The following is an 18530-nucleotide window of genomic DNA, read 5'->3' as shown; positions in this document are numbered from 1 at the left end:
TAATTGGTCAAATTATATGCTGACACAACCTACCTTATATACATGATTTTGTGTATTTAATCTGAAGCGCCGAAATTTAAAGCAGATCAACTGACTCAAACTTCTTGATTTTTTCTGGTCTTTATGTAGCTACATATTATTTTTGAATTTGGTATCCCTGACTAATAGGTGTCAGGTAGATGTACCTAAACTGTACCTAAACTGAAAGATTCTATGACAGAAAGCATGCTGAATGCAGGGCAGCCCCGCAGCACAATTGCATACTGTGCAAGTTTTGGCCAGTGGTCTATTCTCATCGCCCAGTAACCCAGTGTATTGTCTACTGGAAAGCGCTCCATGTCTGTTTTCACCCCTAGATAATCTTCCTTCATATGATGCAGACGCTGCCGTTGAGATGTTGATGCTGACAGCACTGGGTGCCGAGGACTACATTTTTTTTTTAAATGTATCATGCAACGTTTTCCATGAGACTGTAACCTACCAGAGTCTGGGAAGGTGTTACATAAACTCCTTTTTAAGGTGTCCTCAAGATATTTCATTTTGTGCTCCCTCTGCGAGGGCAAGATGACTTCCAAGACTTTCCCCTTGTAACCATCGTCAAGGAGGGTTGCCAACCAATAATGATCATTCTCCTTGATGCCACAAATTCATTTTTCAGGCTTTGATGAATAAGGAATCCCATGCACAGCAAGTTTCCAGAGCCATAAGAATCCTCGGGGTAACTGAGGATTACAGTATCTGAAACTGCCTTTGCACAGTCATGTACTAATTTCCAAGGTTTCTGTGGACTGAAAACCATCTCTTAAGGCCTCCAAAACTGCCAGAATCCTCCTGCTCCTCACTCTCCTCTTGTGTGTTCTGTGGCATTGCAAGAATAGTGTCTGCAGAAAGCGAGCCTTGAGAGGAAAGGAAGTCCTCCTCTTCCTCAAGTTCCCTGTCCATAATGCCATGTGGAATATGCTCCAGAAGGAACATAAGAGGAATTGTGTCACTGTTTCATACACTGTCACGACTCACCATCCTTGTCACCTCCTCAAATGGTGACAGTACAGTTCATGCATCCTTTATCAGCAGCCATTGGTGGGGGAGGAACCAAGCTTTCCTGAGGCTGTCATTTCTTATACTCACACAATTATTCATTGATGGCCCTCTGCTGCATGTGCAGCCATTGCAGCATTGCCAATGTTGAGTTCCACCTGGTGGGCATGTCACAAATCAGGTGATTTACAGGCAGGTGAAATTCCCGCTGAATTTCAGCCAACTGAACGCTGGCAGTGTACGATCGCCTGAAATGGCTACAGACTCTTCTGGACTGCCTTAGAAGATCTTGCAACCCTGGGAACCTGTTTAAGAACAACTTTCCTTGTCAAGGGGCGGACAGAAGGTTAGTGCCATTATTGCACACACCCATTCCTGGCTCCAGCTGGTGTGGTGTGAACCACCTCTAGGCCTGCCCCTGCAGAGCTGAAAGAATCTATGCTCCAGTGTGGCTCCTGTCCCCTTGACAGACCATCTGAAGCACTGAATGACATCTTTTAGTCTGACTTGTTAAATAGACCTTTGAACGTTTAGGGGTGTGGTGGGAATTTTATGAAGATGTATTTAATATGTATTGTCACAGTGTCTCCCAGTGTTAGTTCTCCAGCAACCCTGTCTAAAGAGCAGGCCGGGGCATACTGATGCTGGTTGAGACCTGTTTTGGTAGTGGAAAGCTTCTTAAGGATGCAGAGTAGGGATGAGCCGAACACCCCCCTGTTCGGTTCGCACCAGAACATGCGAACAGGAAAAAAGTTCGTTCGAACATGCGAACACCGTTAAAGTCTATGGGACACGAACATGAATAAACAAAAGTGCTAATTTTCAAGGCTTATATGCAAGTTATTGTCATAAAAAGTGTTTGGGGACCTGGGTCCTGCCCCAGGGGACATGGATCAATGCAAAAAAAAGTTTTAAAAACGGCCGTTTTTTCAGGAGCAGTGATTTTAATAATGCTTAAAGTCAAACAATAAAAGTGTAATATCCCTTTAAATTTCGTACCTGGGGGGTGTCTATAGTGTGCCTGTAAAGGGGCGCATGTTTCCTGTGTTTAGAACAGTCTGACAGCAAAATGACATTTTGAAGGAAAAAACTCATTTAAAACTACCCGCGGCTATTGCATTGCCGACAATACACATAGAAGTTCATTGATAAAAACGGCATGGGAATTCCCCAAAGGGGAACCCCGAACCAAAATTTAAAAAAAAAAATGACGTGGGGGTCCCCCTAAATTCCATACCAGGCCCTTTAGGTCTGGTATGGATATTAAGGGGAACCCCGGCCAAAATTTAAAAAAAAAAATGACGTGGGGTTCCCCCTAAATTCCATACCAGACCCTTATCCGAGCACGCAACCTGGCAGGCTGCAGGAAAAGAGGGGGGGACGAGAGTGCGGCCCCCCCTCCCTCCTGAACCGTACCAGGCCACATGCCCTCAACATTGGGAGGGTGCTTTGGGGTAGCCCCCCAAAACACCTTGTCCCCATGTTGATGAGGACAAGGGCCTCATCCCCACAACCCTGGCCGGTGGTTGTGGGGGTCTGCGGGCGGGGGGCTTATCGGAATCTGGAAGCCCCCTTTAACAAGGTGACCCCCAGATCCCGGCCCCCCCCTGTGTGAAATGGTAAGGGGGTACATAAGTACCCCTACCATTTCACGAAAAAAGTGTCAAAAATGTTAAAAATGACAAGAGACAGTTTTTGACAATTCCTTTATTTAAATGCTTCTTCTTTCTTCTATCTTCCTTCATCTTCTGGTTCTTCTGGCTCTTCTGGTTCTTCTGGTTCTTCCTCCGGCGTTCTCGTCCAGCATCTCCTCCGCGGCGTCTTCTGTCTTCTTCTCCTCGGGCCGCTCCGCACCCATGGCATGGGGCGGAGGCTCCCGCTCTTCTCTTCTTCTCTTCTTCTTTTCTTCTTTTCTTCTTTTCTTCTCTTCTTCTCTTCTTCTTCATTTTCTTCTCCGGGCCGCTCCGCAATCCATGCTGGCATGGAGGGAGGCTCCCGCTGTGTGACGGCGCTCCTCGTCTGACAGTTCTTAAATAACGGGGGGGGCGGGGCCACCCGGTGACCCCGCCCCCCTCTGACGCACGGTGACTTGACGGGACTTCCCTGTGACGTCACGGGGAATGCCACAGGGAAGTCCCGTCAAGTCACCGTGCGTCAGAGGGGGGCGGGGTCACCGGGTGGCCCCGCCCCCCCCGTTATTTAAGAACTGTCAGACGAGGAGCGCCGTCACACAGCGGGAGCCTCCCTCCATGCCAGCATGGATTGCGGAGCGGCCCGGAGAAGAAAATGAAGAAGAAGAGAAGAAGAGAAGAAAAGAAGAAAAGAAGAAAAGAAGAAGAGAAGAAGAGAAGAGCGGGAGCCTCCCCCCCATGCCATGGGTGCGGAGCGGCCCGAGGAGAAGAAGACAGAAGACGCCGCGGAGGAGATGCTGGACGAGAACGCCGGAGGAAGAACCAGAAGAACCAGAAGAGCCAGAAGAACCAGAAGATGAAGGAAGATAGAAGAAAGAAGAAGCATTTAAATAAAGGAATTGTCAAAAACTGTCTCTTGTCATTTTTAACATTTTTGACACTTTTTTCGTGAAATGGTAGGGGTACTTATGTACCCCCTTACCATTTCACACAGGGGGGGGGCCGGGATCTGGGGGTCATCTTGTTAAAGGGGGCTTCCAGATTCCGATAAGCCCCCCGCCCGCAGACCCCCACAACCACCGGCCAGGGTTGTGGGGATGAGGCCCTTGTCTTTATCAACATGGGGACAAGGTGTTTTGGGGGGCTACCCCAAAGCACCCTCCCAATGTTGAGGGCATGTGGCCTGGTACGGTTCAGGAGGGAGGGGGGGCCGCACTCTTGTCCCCCCCTCTTTTCCTGCGGCCTGCCAGGTTGCGTGCTCGGATAAGGGTCTGGTATGGATTTTTGGGGGGACCCCACGCCGTTTTTTTTTTTTTTTTTGGCGCGGGGTTCCCCTTAAAATCCATACCAGACCTGAAGGGTCTGGTATGGAATTTAGGGGGAACCCCACGTCATTTTTTTTTTTAAATTTTGGCCGGGGTTCCCCTTAATATCCATACCAGACCTGAAGGGCCTGGTATGGAATTTAGGGGGACCCCCACGTCATTTTTTTTTTTAATTTTGGTTCGGGGTTCCCCTTTGGGGAATTCCCATGCCGTTTTTATCAATGAACTTCTATGTGTATTGTCGGCAATGCAATAGCCGCGGGTAGTTTTAAATGAGTTTTTTCCTTCAAAATGTCATTTTGCTGTCAGACTGTTCTAAACACAGGAAACATGCGCCCCTTTACAGGCACACTATAGACACCCCCCAGGTACGAAATTTAAAGGGATATTACACTTTTATTGATTGACTTTAAGTATTATTAAAATCACTGCTCCTGAAAAAACGGACGTTTTTAAAACTTTTTTTGCATTGATCCATGTCCCCTGGGGCAGGACCCAGGTCCCCAAACACTTTTTATGACAATAACTTGCATATTAGCCTTTAAAATTAGCACTTTTGATTTCTCCCATAGACTTTTAAAGGGTGTTCCGCGGCATTCGAATTTGCCGCGAACACCCCAAATTGTTCGCTGTTCGGTGAACTTGCGAACAGCCAATGTTCGAGTCGAACATGAGTTCGACTCGAACTCGAAGCTCATCCCTAATGCAGAGAAATGTTTGCAGAGTGGGAATATGTCCGCCAAGGAAGGGCCCCTGTGCAATGCACAGACGATCGTCTGTGGGGGGATGTGTTCACTCTGCAAAGACATGGTTATGATGGATGCACGCTCGTGTCTCCCCCTGTGTGCCTGATCAACACGTAGGGAGACTATGGCGTGCTCCTGCAGATAATCTCCCATCCTCAGGAACAATAGTATAATCCGGGTATGCGTTGTTCTCTGAACAATTCAGAATAAGGATTCATGCCAACTGTAAAAAGCAGGAGTCTTTGAATTGTTATGGCCGGGGACGGCATCCATGATTTCAAGACCAGCCATGCGGCTTCCTTTGTCTAGCTAATGATGATAGCTTACAGGTACAGGGGGCGGGGAATCATACACACTGTCCCTGCTCAGACATGCCCACAAGACTCCCCTGGTCATTGTTCATTGGTTGAGATTTGTATAACTCCTCCTGCTTGCCTGTGCTTGATTGGCTGATTTTTGAAGCGACCAAGCTCTATTGTTATTTAAATAAAGATTGTTACGATGATTAGCAGGTCAGTTGGTTGAGCTGTGGAGCTGAGGATGTAAGGATGGTGATCATGTCTGTGTTACTTGAGAAGATACGGGAAACAGGGTTGCACTAAGATGCATTATACCAAAAGGCTGAAAGTGACATGGATTACGCATAGCATATAGCGGAATTTCCATGACAGTAACAATGGGGAGCCAGGATATTATGGAGCAAACAGAGCCTCCTATGTATCGGATCAGGAGGGGGGAGAGCAGATCCCAGTCCAGGACATCAAACTGTTTGAAATACTTTGCTGTCCTGAAGCAAGGGGTTCGTTTTCTCTGTTCGATGTGTTAGGGAGGTCCTGCTTTGCAAAATAACAAATGATTCATCTTTTGGTATAATGGCAGGATTTTAATTGTATGTTTGTCAGTATTGTTTGGGATACTTACCTCCTCTATAGGACCCATTTAATACAACCTAAAATGTTTGTATAAGTAACTGTATGTTGTGTATGACTGAGCAGGCTGATAAGTAACTATATGTTGTGTAATAAGTTTGTGATGTATATGAGAAATAGAAATGTATAAAATGTGATTATTACCTATGTATGGGACCAACAAGTAGATTATTTAACTGACTCAAGACACAGATGGTTTGGTAGACTTTGAAGGTCGATTTAGCAAAGGTTCTGTTGAAGTTGCTTTTGAAAATGGCTGCCACCATGTGGCTGAGAAGGAAAGGGGGGCCATGCATTGTTGGGATGATTTACAGGATTATAGGCAATAGCATGGGGAGAGTTCTTTTGTTTTGAGATGAAAAGATCAAGCATGCAAGCAGCATTGTCTTGGTCCTGTGTATCTGTTGACCTTCCAACTTTCACAGCCAAGTATTGTTTTGTATTTGGGAACAAGAGTGTATGTTTGAGCCGTGTTATTTTGTGTTTTATGTAACTTTGGCGTTTTCGGATGTGCTGTTTGGTTGAAGAGCCTGTGTTTTAGGTCTCCTATGGGCCCCAGTTCATGTAACCTAAAGTCTACGGTTAAGTGTTCATTTGGTGTCCCAATTGTGTAGTCAGTTTTTGTGGGGAGAAATTTTGGTTTTCTAGTGAAGAAATCTCGGTTTGTGTTGGTTTTGGCAGGATCAGCGACTGTTTTTTTTCATTTGTTAAGGTCAGCCATTTTGTTGTAGTTCAGATTTCATCTACCATGTGGTCGTGGGCCGGCTTTTGTCGGCCATTTTGCTGTAGTCCGGATTTCATCCACCATTTTGTCATGCCCTGATTTTCGTTTGTTGCAACTGCCATTTCATGTCTGCTGTGTTTTGGTTTTGGGTGGAATGGCTATGCTTTTGGGACAGGATTCAGCATTTAGTGAGGGTGAGCCATCTTTTTGCAGGAGTTTCAGCTTTTGGCTTTAGTTGCATTGTTGTTGTATGGTATTTCGGTCTAAAAACTTGTGGTTTGACTGCCCAGGGGATATGGGAGTCGAGGGGGTTTCCCTCCCATTTGCAATATGAGGGTTTATTCCACCCTTTCCTGAACAAAAGTTTTTTAGACATGTTGAAGTTTCCTATATGATGTTATAAAGTCCAGAGGGGGTAGCCATAGATATTTTTTGTGTAATAGACATAATATGAAGTTCAGGGAAGCCAGGCTCCCCCGTCCCCTCCCCTCCCTGTCCATTGATATGTAAATAAACCAGTTAGATGGGTTTTTAGAGATCAGCAGACAACAGGAAGTTCTTTGTAGGATGTGATGTATCAACAGGAAGTTGGTGGGAGAGGCTTGGGGTCTTTTGAAACAAACATGTGGACAAAGGGACTTGTGTTTGGAAGGACGATGGAAATCACTTTGGTTTTTAAATTTAATGTCAGTTGTTTTGCAAAGTTTTATACTGTAATACAGTTTTGGGTAGAGAGTAAACGGGAGGCATCCATGTTATTGTTGTAACATCTAGGTACAGATAGAAGCCATAATACTGTTTTGAATAGTGGAGGATTTCATGGTGCTTTGTAGTTGTCTCACAAACACATTTAGAGGGCTGTATATCGTGAGATCGGTCGAGCCGTGTATAATAGTCGGAATTCCAGAGAGCGAATGTATTAGCATAAAATGTGAGGAGTAGTACTCTAGCAGCCTCAGTCAGGCCGTGTATAATAATAAGAAATCCAGGGGCCGATTATAGTGATAAAGGCGCAAAACAATAACAATAAAGCGCAGGGTTCTCTGGACCAGAGTCCGCCAAAAAGAGCGATTTGAATTGTCAGGGGTAATGTTGCTGTCCATGTATTGGAGGAAAAAAAAATAGGCTCCACACCAGTCAGACAGCTGCACTGCAAATGAGGTCTGCATTTTGGGCTCCGGACATGCTACCCCTTAAAGATTGGCATGGTCAGAGGGTACAGTAAGGTGTACTCCTTGGGAAGGTACTTTTGATGTCTGGAGGTATGAGACTCCAGAATAAGAATACCTTGGAAGTAGCTCAGCTGTGGCTTCAGAAATCTGTAATGATGAGTGGGTTGATGGATGTGTAGTACACGTTTGTGTGGTTACAATTCTCCTACCTGTTTTTCAACTTTGTATGGCTGGCCCATGCAAGGTTTTCAAGCTGCTCTCATATTTTCCCATTGTATTTTTTTTCTTTTTTTTTAAGAGTGAAGGCAGCATTCCGTCTAGTTGTTTTTTTTTTATTTTATTTTAGTTTTGGAAACTATGTAATATCTCCCTCACATTTGTATCTAAATATTTGTTTTAATCTTCTAATTGTTTTTATGTAGCAATATGTTAAAACCCACAGCGGTGGCCCTCCTATACGTCGCAGCCATTGTTTTTTTGTAGGAGCGTGAAACTAATGCCCTGTACACACGGGTGGACTTTTCAGCAACAAAAGTCCGATGGTCTTTCCGACAGACTTCCGAATGAACGGACTCGTGCACACATGACCGGACTTTGCGGCAGACTAGGTCCGACGGTCTTCCCAACGGACTTTGGACTGAGTTACGGCAAACTTCTGAATGAACAGACTTGCCCACACACGGACTAAAGTCTGTTCATTTTGAACGTGACTCGGGTACGGCGGGAAAGGAAGTAAATCTGGCTGCTTTTATCGGTGAGATTGACACCTTGCGAGCCCCGTGGTGGGAGCCAGCGCAGTGCATACAAGGCCCTTAGGTCTTGGATGGATTTTAAGGGGAACCCCCTACACTGAAAAAACGGCGTGGGGGTCCCCCCAAAATCCATTCCAGACCCTTATCTGAGCACTCAGCCCAGCCAGTCAGGAAAGGGGGTGGGGATGAGCGAGCGCCCCCCCCCCCACTGTACCGTACCAGGCCGCATGCCCTCAACATTGGGGGGGTGGGTGCCTTTTTTCTGCACCATTCTAAACCCTACCTCTCTTCTTCTGATTTGTAATGAGGAAGAAAATGGGGGGATAAAGGTAAGAATGACCATTTTCAAACCAGCAATACTAACCTTTCTAATTCTAACCAAGTTTGTGACCTAGTAGGATAATATGTTCTAAAACTGTCCTTCTTTGATTGAATTTGAATCAGCAAGCAGCAGTCTGGTGAAGGAGGCTCCCATCCCAGATGCTAAGAACCTTTTTGTCAATGGTTCCAGGTATTACACCAGATGGTAAGCCACACACACACAGGTTCAGTGAACACAGTCGGTAAATAGTGAAAAAGGGTTCATTGAGTTCCCACATGTCTGGGTTATCTCCATAAGAGGTTTGTTTGGAGGTCAGCCAAAACGGTGTTGCACTTTCCTCAGCAGCTGTCAACATTCTTAGCTGATGGGGTAGGTGCAGGCCATGTAACGTGAACTTCAAAAGGTCCACCACAGGGTTCATGAGTCCCTCCTGGACCCTGACACAATAACCAGTTTACATTCTTTCCAACCAGGTGACTGAATCCACGCCAGCCACTGCAAGAAGCTGCTCAACCACACCGAAGAATGAGGAGTATCTTTGTTTATTTATTTTTTTTAGTTTAGCGTATTTTAGCAAGGGTAATGATGAAAAGCATCCCAACATATTGTTTAAAGTGTATTCTCCAACTAGCTAAGAAAATGAACAGGACAAAGTGCTGGGTCTACCCTGAATCTCCACGAGCTTTAGTACCCCAGTGATGACAGCGGTACATGCTATATATGATGTTCAGATTGGTATGAGGAATTTTGAAAAAAAAAACAATAAAAAAACTCCAAAAAGACACTTGTCAATAGAACTTAATGATACATTTCTAGAGGGTAAAATTAGTTATAGTTTTAACAAATATCTCTGGTTCTTGCCAGTTTGGGTATCGGGACAACTAGGTAGCCCGCAAGTGTGCTTCAACTTTAGTTTGGTACTTATGCGGGTCTATAGCTTATAAGGTAATTCCCCATAATGCAAGAAGTTCATGCGTCCTGATGAAACTCGTCCCAGCATCTTATGTTGCGGCTGATTGTGAGGATCTGATGGCGCGAGAGACGGTAAGAATGGCAGAAACAGCTAGAAGGGAATTGTTCACCAACCCCGACCAGTTTCTGGGCATGGTTTACTGCTTGTACAGGGTGGGGGCTTGAGCTTATTAACCACTTGACAACTGGGCACTTAAACCCCCTTCCTAACCAGACCAATTTTCAGCTTTTGGTGCTCTCACATTTTGAATGACAATTACTCAGTCATGCAACACTGTATCTATATGAAATTTTTGTCCTTTTTTTCACACAAATGGAGCTTTCTTTTGGTGGTATTTAATCACCGCTGGGTTCTTTATTTTTTGCGCCGTAAAAGAAAAAAGACCAAAAAATCTGTAAAAAAATACATTTTTCTTCATTTCTGTTATAATATTTTGCAAATTAGTAATTTTTCTTCATATATTTTGGCCAAAATTTATACCGCTACATATCTTTGGTAAAATTAACCCAAATCGGTGGTTATTATTTGGTCTTTGTGAAAGTTATAGAGTCCAAAAGCTATGGTGCGAATATCTGAAAATTGATCACACCTGAAGTACTGACGACCTATCTAATTTCTTGAGACCCTAACATGCCAGAAAAGTACAAATACCCCCCAAATGACCACTTTTTGGAAAGAAGACATTCCAAGGTATTTAGAAAGATGCATGGTGAGTTTTTTGAAGTTGTCATTTTTTCCCACAATTCTTTGCAAAATCAAGGTTTTTTTTTTACTTTTTTTTTTTCCCCACAAAATTGTCATATTAGCAGGTTATTTCTCACACACTGCATATGCATACCACAGACTACACCCCAAAACACATTCTGCTATTACTCCCGAGTATGGAGATACCACATGTGTGAGACTTTTACACAGCGTGGCCACATACAGAGGCCCAACATGCAGGGAGCACCTTCAGGTGTTCTGGAGCACCCAGGCCAATTCTGACATTTGTCTCCTACATGTAAAAATCATCATTTATTAGCTAGAAAATTACATAGAACCCCAAAACATTACAAAGACCCTAGAGAATACAATGGCGGTCGTTGCAACTTTTTATCTCGCACGGTATTTGCGCAGCAATTTTTTTAACGTGTTTTTTTTGGAAAAAAAACTGTTTTGTGCTTTACAAAAACCAAAACAGTAAAGTTAGCCTAATGTTTTTGCATAATGTGAAAGATGAAGTAAATAGATACCCAACATGTCACCTTTCAAAATTGCACGCGCTTGTGGAATGGCGCCAAACTTTGCTACTCAAAAATCCCCATAGGCGACGCTTTAAAATTTTTTACTGGTTACATGTTTGGAGTTACAGAGGAGATCTAGGGCCAAAATTATTGCTCTCGCTCTACCGATCACAGCGATACCTCACATGTGTGGTTTGAACACCGTTTTCATATGTGGGCAGGACTTACTTATGCGTTCGCTTCTGCATGCGAACACACGGACAGGGGCGCTTTAAATTTTTTTTTTTTTTTTTTATTGTTCATTTTACTTTATTTATTTTAGTTTGATACTTTCTTCACCTCTAGGCTGGGAAGCCTGAAATAAAAAAAAAAAAAACGATCCTGGCTTCGATTGTAGCGGTGAGTCGGTAGAAGTGCGGGAGGGGGGACATCCCCTCTCGCCTCACGTAAGAACGATCAAGCAGTGGAACAGCCGCTATGATCATTCTCATAGTGTAGGGAATCGCTGGCTGAAAAAGCTGATATCTGAATGATGCCTGTAGCTGCAACCATCATTCAGATATCCCCGCACAAAGTCAAGGATGTTGTATGATGGCCGGTGGGCGGGAAGTGGTTAAAACGCTTTTTTTTTTTAACACAAAGTTGTCCATTTATACAATATTTCTACCACATAACATGTACATACCAAAAATGACACCCCAAAATAGATTCTCCTGCTCCTCCTGAGTACGGCGATACCACATGTGTGAGACTTCCACAGCCTGGCCACATACAGAGGGCGAGTACAGCTGAGCATGGCTCAGCATGGCGGGGTATTGCGGAGTATGGCGGGGTATTGCGGAGTATGGCGGGGTATTGCAGGGTATGGCGGGGTATGGCGGAGTATGGCGGGGTATGGCGGAGTATGGCGGGGTATTGCGGAGTATGGCGGGGTATTGCAGAGTATGGCGGGGTATGGCAGAGTATGGCGGGGGCATGGCAGAGTATGGCGGGGGCATTTCAGAGTATTGTGGGGGCATTGCAGAGTATTGCACAGCATTGCAGAGTATTGTGGGGGTATTGCAGAGTATTGCACAGCATTGCAGAGTATTGTGGGGTATTGCAGAGCATTGCACAGCATTGCAGAGTATTGTGGGGGCATTGCAGAGTATTGTGGGGGCATTGCAGAGTATTGTGGGGGCATTTCAGAGTATTGCACAGCATTGCAGAGTATTGTGGGGGTATTGCAGAGTATTGTGGGGGTATTGCAGAGTATTGTGGGGGCATTGCAGAGTATTGTGGGGGTATTGCAGAGTATTGTGGGGGCATTGCAGAGTATTGTGGGGGCATTGCAGAGTATTGTGGGGGTATTGCAGAGTATTGCACAGCATTGCAGAGTATTGTGGGGGCATTGCAGAGTATTGCACAGCATTGCAGAGTATTGTGGGGGTATTGCAGAGTATTGCACAGCATTGCATAGTAGTGAGGGATGGCTGAGCATGGATGGATGGATGGATGGATGGATGGATGGATGGATGTCTCTGTGCAGCGCTGTGGGCACTACACATACAGCCCACAGTGCTGCAGACATCCATCCATCCCCCTCTCCGCTCACTGTGTACCGATCAGTACACAGGAGGGGAGGAGAGGAACCGGCGTCATCAGATGACGCCGGTCTGTTTATATGTGGTCAAATGACGGCGCGATCACATGGTAAACGGCCGCGATCAGCGGCCATTTACCGGGATCCGTGATGCGCCGGGTCCTCTGGACCCGGCGGTCACGGATGTGTTCGGGTGCGCGCCCCAGGGGGCGCGCGAGAGGGGAATTCTGGGAGGACGTCATAGTACGTCCACCCAGAGTTATCCAACCGCCCTGCAGCCGTCATTCGGCTATGGGCCGGTTGGTAAGTGGTTAAAGGATTGAACAATTTCTCATCCAGTGTGGATGGGATGTTCAATGTAACTGTTGAAGTCGCAAGGAAGATCCCACAGGAACAACGGCAGATCAAGACCCTTCTAATAAAAGATGGCCTATGATTACCTATTGGCATCTAAGGAGGGTTTCTGTGAATTCATAGGAAAAGATTGTTGTACCTGGATTAGGGATACTAGTGATAAAGTTCAGGCCCATATAGATAAGTTTAGATCCTTGCAAGGCAAAGCCAGAGCTGCGTGCTGATGTCACCACCACACCACGCTGAACCCGGAAGGAACGGGCAGCAGCTGAAGCCGGCCGGCACTTAACGATTTTTAAGCGATCTTTTACTGCACACACTGTAAGTGTTATTCTTTTATTTAATTAAAGAGTTTTTTACTGTATTACGCTATGGAGTATTCTCTTTTCTTGCTTACCTGTGGATTGGGAGCGGAAACATCTTCACTAGGTTGATTTCCTGGAGCGGTGGCCTGTGACATATACCGCAACAGAGACCCAGTGGCTGGGGGATACAGCCACTTGCGTGTAAGATCTCTGTGACAGGAGATCTTTGGATCTGGTAAGGGGCCCATTTACTTGAGGTGGAGGAACTCCCAGCAACATCACGCTCCTTAGGGAGACAGTGTTTTTTGCATGCCTATATCACTTGAAGAAAGGGTGTCTCTCTCCTTCTATCTATAAAGTTTTTGTATCCATAAGGACTTTATTTTCTCATTATATGGACTCATTCTAATTGCTTTCAATCATTGAACCCCTTTTTTTCACCATCATTTTATCAATGTGATCTAAATTTTGCTGATATTGAATTTTTTAAATTAATAATTTTTTTTTCTTCTGTCTATGCTTGATTGTCACTCAGTTGGTTTTATCAATTATGACCACGTTTATTCACTGGTAGCGCAGCCTAATATTTGCATGGTTATTAAGGTGGGGGTTGTCTCACATTTGAGGTTGCAGCTGTTTTTTGAGTTTTTAGGTTCATTCTGTTTTTTGTTTTTTCACCAAACATCTGTGTGTAAATTTAACTTAAGGGATAGCGCAGTATTTTTCTTTTCGGGTTTAAAGCCAGAGCTATAGTTAGTGAAGGTTGGAATCCTTTTAAGGGTCTGGGAATCTTTGGGGATATTTATTTTAAAGTGGATCATGGTTGAAAGAAGTGGAGGTGTATATACTCATGTTTTTGTTTCTATCCCTTCTATTTGCCATGATGAGGTGTTACTGTTGCCTGATTGGACGAGAGAACAGGGCCCGAGCAGATGACCACATCTTCCTCATTGAGATGAGACGCCCCACAGCCCAACCCACGTACAAGTCACAGAGGATCCCAGACCGACCGGCTTTCATGTCCTCCTCTAAGTCATCCCTCCTAAAGAACAGAGTCTACAAGTCAAGCCATGTTATGAACTCATATGGACTGTAAGGACTGATTCATTTCCAGGTGTAAGAAGAAGATCAAGATTCATTGAAGGACATATGGGAGCATATGACAAAGAGGAGGGGCTGTTGTGGAAATTTTTATTAATGTATGTTGTCAGATGTCCCCCAGTGTCAGTTTTGCTGTAATACGCTCATGCGAGCATGTTCGCACATACAGACATTGGTGGAAGACCATTGGCTGCGGAAACCTTCCAGTGGGCATGGCAGATCTGTTTGCTCTTTTAAGGATGTTTGTACATGCCTCACCAAGAGACTGGCCACCTCATGGCGACTGCATTAACGCTCCTAGTAAGCAGATCTGCGTACATGGGAACCATAGCATAACCATACAAAAACTATGGCCCACTGAGCCATGATAAAGTACAGCTCATGTCATTGGTAGCGGTGGGATGGTATGCACCTGATTGTGTTCAGAGCCTTGAAGTTAGTGTTCAAATTGTGAGACACTTTGTGGGGCTGATCGAATGGCTCTGCACACGACCATTTGCACACGTCACTACTGGAATTCTATTTGAATATATTTGAATATATACATGTGTGTGATTGGTTCTTTTGAAAGAATACAAGTGTCTGATTGGCTGAATCTGAAGTCACCACCTTCCTTTGTTATTCATGTTTACAGTATAAATAAAAGGAGCTGCTCATCCTAGGGAGGATGGTCTGTTAAGCTCAAGGTAATACCAGCGTCTGTCTGTGTTACTTGGAGATACAAGCGTGTTTTTCCCAGCATTATAAAAGAGAGCTATGGTTGTGCTTATCAGCTCATGGAATTATTTGCTTATAAAGAGAAGCTTTAAATAATCCACTACAGATCTCATCACCTCACTGGGAGGCTGAGCCAGTTGTCAGCTCATGCTTGTGGGCAGATCTCGATCATATGGTTGGGATCTTTTCAGACCCTGGATTGGCTCTGTGGTGCCAGCTGACAGCAGGTCATGGGAATGCAGAATGAACTGCGTTTCTGTCACCCACAATAGAAGTTTTGGCCATACTTCTCCCTTAATAGTATATACTCTACAAACATACTCCTAAAAAGGGAGAGTGTGGCCCATTTGTTGTTCTTGCATAATAGAAATTTGGGCCGTTCCCATTTGTGTCCCCCTTCAGCTGTCATTTACTAACCAATGCAAGGCAACTAAATACAACAAACAGAATGTGAGAGACTTACATACTGGTCACCACCTCAACAAAAAGCCAACATCTTAAAATGTCTCATTTACCCAATTAGTTGAATGTGTTTTTGTTCACTTTGTGAATGTATGAACGCTATTCAGAAAATTCAGACTTCAGATTTCTCCATTCAAAGTCACTTTATTGACTATCAGACATGGATTAAACCATATTTAGTTATCAGGAATAGTCTAATCTCTCCAGACTTTAACTTCAGACATATGGATAAACATGGCAGGCTTAGATTTAGAGCAGGAAGAGGTCGCAATACCGGCCATCATCCAGGTTCCGTCCCTTTTACACAGAAGGCCTGCACCAGAGCCAACCTGAAAAGGAGTTAAAATAGAAGTTCTAAGAAAGTTTCCCATTAGTATTTAAATGAACGTATTGTATGCATTATTGGCCTGCAGCTTTTACAGAACTTTGAAACCATGGAAATATGTACTTACACCTTAACATCACTCCTACCAGAAAATTCTCCTCCTTCCTCACCCGACATCAATTTAGCAGATGTGGAGGGTCTAGCTTCATTTTTTGATCAGTTAGTGCATTGATTAAAGTCAGTGAAAACTTGTATTTCAGTTACTGGTGGGAGTTTGGTGGGCTCAGTCACCAATGGAAATCATGTAACTCTTGGTAAATCATATACCCCTAACAGTGACCATGATGTCACCAACATGTACTAACCACACAGTGATGATTGTGCTTCCAGATATTGAAGGAACGCCTGAACTCCTCCCATGGGACAGTGCATAGGTATAGCATCCAATTACTAGACTTAACACCATCACATGATTGAGGGAGTGACATCACCACTCCCTTTTGTGTCTGGTCTGATACCAGCCGCAATTGGGATTTTAGTGCCATCTGTGATGGAGGTAGGATTGACCGTGGAGCATTGGGGAGTGTCAGGTATTCAGGGACAGACCTTTACAAAGAAATTGTCACTGTGTCCCAATGGACACTCTGCCATTGTCTCTTTAAATAGGCTCTGAGGTGTTAGCAGGTCTCTAAAAGCCCTCAAAACCAATTGAATGGTGCTTTATTTGTAACCGATTTCAGTTCCCTTGATGCAATGAATTAAGCCCCAATAACCAACAGGGATCCCAGGGAGATGAGAGACAAATACTGATGCCTTCTGCCAAAAGCACAGGCAAATCTGTGCAAACAATTCATGAATAACCAATTCCCTGACAAGTGAACTACCTGTTAATTAACTTTTAGAGGGTCGTTTGGGTCCTTTCCTAGTTCACGTCCACATAAACAGGTCAGCTATTAAATGGATGGACTAGTAGACAACTAGATGACATCATTTCCCAGATTTGTACTTTCAGTAATCACAAGTGTGTAGGTGGGGTGCAGTGTGGTCCGGCAGAAATAATTCACACCTTCAGGTGTAATGCAAAACCTGTATAGAAGTAATATAGCAACAGTTCACAAGAAACCCAGTGGAAGGCTGCCAAGCCAGGTATACTCACAGTTACCATCAGCATTAAGGAGCAGATTCCAGCTGAACTGACAGCACCCATGAAGAGGGTCTGAATGTGGCCTGGCTGTCTCATGCCAAATCCAGAGGTTGTCCAGAAGAGTTACGACCCTGCACTTTCTCTCCTTATCAGGAACCTCTCCCTACCGCTAGTGCTGTCACTAACAGACAGGGTACCTTTCTCTAAACTATCCACTCACATAAAGTGTGCCAAACCTGGTAGTCAGGGGCTTACAGGCTCTGTCTCACCCAAGATGGTTGCCAGAGTCGCATGGGGTGGCGGCTTTCAAACGGATTGCTCCCCCAGTAACCCAAGAAACCATAGAGGAACTATGTTCCTCTTGCCTTTCTCCGCAACTGCAGGGCTAAAAATTTCACCTGCTTACAAGTGAGCCTTTAATGAGTCTAAAACAGTCCAACAGTTAGTTTCAACAGTGATTATGTGGATAGTAATCCACACTATGAAACAGAAGTCAATATTCCCATTGCACATGTTTACACTTTTAAACAGAACACAGGACCAGATCCAGCATACCAACAGTGGAGCAAATCCTTTAATGGTCTCTTGTCACTAATTAATGTAGGACTGGTTTTATTCCTAATCCTTTATTCTCCTATACACAAATTATAATTCTCTTTGTATATGAGATTGTGAGGTTACAAACAGGTCTACTCTGATAAAAGACCCAACTAGAGACAGTCCGATCCAGAAGCTACTGTCCTGTTCCCCAAGCTAGCTAAAGAGAACCAACACTGATCAATAATAAATCTTTAGGCCATCATACCATGCAGGAGCAGAGACCAGTGCAGATCTCATGTTCCTGGCTCTTGATTCCCCAATGTTTCTGGCACTCATCGTTGGTCAGGATAGGAACAGTCACCTGCTGACGGTTATCTGAAGTGGCTTCTGTTGAGTTCTGACAAGTTATCTCCTGATTGTTAGCTGAAGTGCATTTTGTTGAGAGAAAAGGAGAGATTAACATGACAACATTATCACCACCATTCAGTGTAGCATTACAACCCAACAACAGTCTGATGGAGTCACATCTAACATGTATGAGCTTTAGACATTTCTTTCTTTACAGCCAACCATAGGTTACATCATGGTGACCCTTATTCATACCAGGCTGATATTTTGTCCCATTATTGCCAGAAATATACTTTTTTCAAACTCCAAATCAAGCGGCACCAATTTTTCAACCAAGGTAAAAATAAATTCCTCACTTCAAATAGAAAATGGAATGGACCAATCTAGGCAATGGGGGTGCAGCATTTCTGTTTTGTTTTTTCTCCACGAATCTCTATATATTTCACCGTATTTACATTCAAACTTTTCAAGTCAAACTTTACAGAGCTGGAGAAAATAAGGTGGAGTGCAGTCAAAGACGATTATTATTTCAGTCTTAATTGCTAGGCCTCCATGAGTCAATGAAGTTTGGAAAAAAAGGAGTATCTTTTATAATATGTAAGCATTAAAATGAGGAGCTGTACCACAGAGTGACCATCACAGGTCTATGAAGGTCCCACTTTAATAAAAGGCATTTTCCACAAGCCTACCATTACAGCAGGCCACCAAGAGAATTGGGATGGATGGTGATGAGAAAGCCAACATTTGTTTACCGAACAGGTGGTGAGGGGACTGTCCATACTGGGACACCCAATCTGGCATGACAACTTCCCAA

Source organism: Aquarana catesbeiana, linkage group LG01 (assembly GCF_042186555.1).
Source record: "Aquarana catesbeiana isolate 2022-GZ linkage group LG01, ASM4218655v1, whole genome shotgun sequence".
NCBI lineage: Eukaryota > Metazoa > Chordata > Amphibia > Anura > Ranidae > Aquarana > Aquarana catesbeiana.
This window is presented reverse-complemented; position numbering follows the sequence as displayed.